Below are 2,500 nucleotides of genomic sequence, written 5' to 3'. Positions count from 1 at the left end.
ATGATGGCTGTGGTTTTATGCTTTGGGGAAAGCGAGTCCTACTAATCGACCTTTATGTCACATCTACAGCTCTGGTTTGAGCTTGAGTTTGGGTTTCTCAATGCCATTTTGTCACTAATTGTTGGATCACATTATGTCAGTTACAGAGTCACTTGGAAATAATTTGGTTTAGCTGTGCAGCAGCAGTCATGTTTTGTGACTTCTCCCTGTCTTCTCTTTCAGATACGTGGTTGTAAATGTATGTTCCTCAAAACTTACTGTAGTGTGAACTCGAGCCATTTTAGATTTACAAAAATTGGTCTCAAGTATCTCCCAGTGAGCATTGTGAATCACTAAAATGGTCTCCAAGACAATATTAGGCTTAATGAAAAATATTTAGTCTGACCATAATCTTTGTTGTGAAATAGCAGCTAGTCGATCTCTCTGTCTATACAGATTACTTGTGACCACACTCAGTAGTGAAAGCAGTGTAAAATGAAAACCACTACTGTACATGGCTGCTGCTGCTGCAGACAACAGTCTCCAACTTGTGGCTGTGGCTGTTCAACCGACTATTGGTGCCACCATGTTCTTGGGAAACTGGCTCCGCTTCGACCACAAACATTAAAACCCTTGTTTGCCAAAAGCTTCTTTCAAGGGGAAACACAACTAAAAAGCTAAGAGTTCAGAAATTTCTCGCTCACTCTATCCTGGAGAGTTAAATGAAGAGTCTTCTCTAAAATAAGTCATTCCAGTTTATTTGTTGGGTCTTTAAGATCTGTTGAGGTCAGGGATAAAAGTCAAGAATCAGATAATTTAGCCTAACTCATTTGACAGCAGGGGCAGCTCAGGCTTTCCAGAGGATCCAATACCATACCTCCATAGCACATTTCAACCATGTCCTATCTAACTGTACTACAAGCAGATGTAATCAGGCACAGTTCCAGCTGTGTCCATAGGACTGAACCAGCCGGAAAAGGCATTTCTTACTTGGATCATATGTTGGAGGTTTGACCTTACCCTGATTGATGCCATCTTATGCAGTCTAATTTTTAGCATTTCTCTCACACACCAAGTGGAACTACTTAACCCCTGTTTCAGTGTGCAGGTGCATACAGTACATACTGTACATTCTTACTATTGATTCATTCAACAGATATGAGCTGTCTGTTCCTCTGTGGACTTATAATGAAGTCCATCTTATCTGAAATGTTTCAAAGAGATCAGCTGACAAAGAAAGCACAGAAATGTGTCTCAGTCCAACTTAAAGGCAACTTGTTTCAGTGCAAGCCTGCACACACCAGGCATGTGCCATGATAAACGGATGCTGTTATTCTCTTTCCCATGATCAACATGTGGCAGCTGTTAACGACTACTACTTCAGTTTGTATTTATGTGTTGTCAGATGATGCAACACAGCTGGTGTGTGCTGCACCTTGGCTAGCATTGTTCCAGTTTAGCCCTGTGAGGAATGTTAAAAAGTCACCTGCCTCTGCAAAGCACAGTAGGATACAGGACAGATGAAGTGTGCTTGTCGAAAAGTGACATAACACAATAGAACACTTTTGGCTCCAACTTGTAAGAAGATCACATGATTTTTTTCATGATGTAATTGATTCTCGATCCCTGGTTAGCCCTACTTTGCCCTGCTGTTGAACCAGGCTACACGGGGCAGTTGACCTGCCCCCAGAATGTCCATTTTTCATCCCTGATTGAACTTCCAGAAGAAACTCCGCTGTACATTTGGATGTTTCAGTGGTAGAGGTCCAATGCCCCACTGTGTTCATTAGTAGCAGGATAAGACAAAAAATGCTCTGTTGCTACCTGGTGGGGAAGATAATATTTCATCAGGGGCTTAATTTGTTTTGTTTACTTGAACAACTTAAATGAAATGAAGATTAATTGTAAATACTGTTTCTTCAATACTCAACTGTTCAAAAAGAGAAGAATCTCCACTGAAAAATGTTAATTCTAATAAATGTGAATTGTAAGTGAAACAACACTTGATGTGTAAAACATTACGTTTGATCACTCGACGTTGGACCAGGCAGTGTCTGGTTGGCTTAGTTCAGTGGGCAATTTGAACACAGTCGGCAAATTTATTCTTTGAAGATATTATTTAAGTATAAAATGTGTTCACACACACATAAACGAGATAAGGGACATTTATACACCAGGTAATGCTCACAAGGCAGATTCCCTCAAATTGCCCACTGGCTTTGACAAATGACAAGGCTGGACCAAGACAATAAAACATATGCAAGTGTTGTTGTTTTTTGGTCAAGGAGTTAAAAATGCCAAGCAAATAAATCAAACTCTACAGCAGGCTTCAGTTACGTTAGACCTCTCTGATATTTCCCGTCTTCTATGATTTTTAGTCCACTTTAATCACAGGCCGTGTTTGGGTCAATCTTTAAATCTGTTTACCTCAAGTACAGTTGGTAGGGAGAGCTTGGCAACCTGAAGGCTTCAGAATCCTTTTTGAAGAGTTTCAGGCTGAGGAATGCTGTAGGACTCATGA

The 2,500-nt window shown here is 40.4% G+C and overlaps 1 protein-coding gene across 4 annotated transcripts in view; it reads left to right on the top strand.

Annotated features, from left to right (window-relative positions):
* Positions 1–2,500, top strand: part of LOC140992050 (ATP-dependent RNA helicase DDX3X-like) — a 32,124-nt gene that overhangs the window by 24,125 nt on the left and 5,499 nt on the right. For all 4 annotated transcript variants that reach the window (XM_073462278.1, XM_073462277.1, XM_073462276.1 and 1 more), the window contains one exon: positions 1–2,500. This exon is cut by the window's left edge and continues 1,497 nt beyond it; it is cut by the window's right edge and continues 5,499 nt beyond it. The gene's annotated coding sequence lies outside the window, so the exon portion shown is untranslated.

Source organism: Pagrus major, chromosome 24 (assembly GCF_040436345.1).
Source record: "Pagrus major chromosome 24, Pma_NU_1.0".
In the NCBI taxonomy this organism is placed as follows: domain Eukaryota; kingdom Metazoa; phylum Chordata; class Actinopteri; order Spariformes; family Sparidae; genus Pagrus; species Pagrus major.
This window is presented reverse-complemented; position numbering and strand designations above follow the sequence as displayed.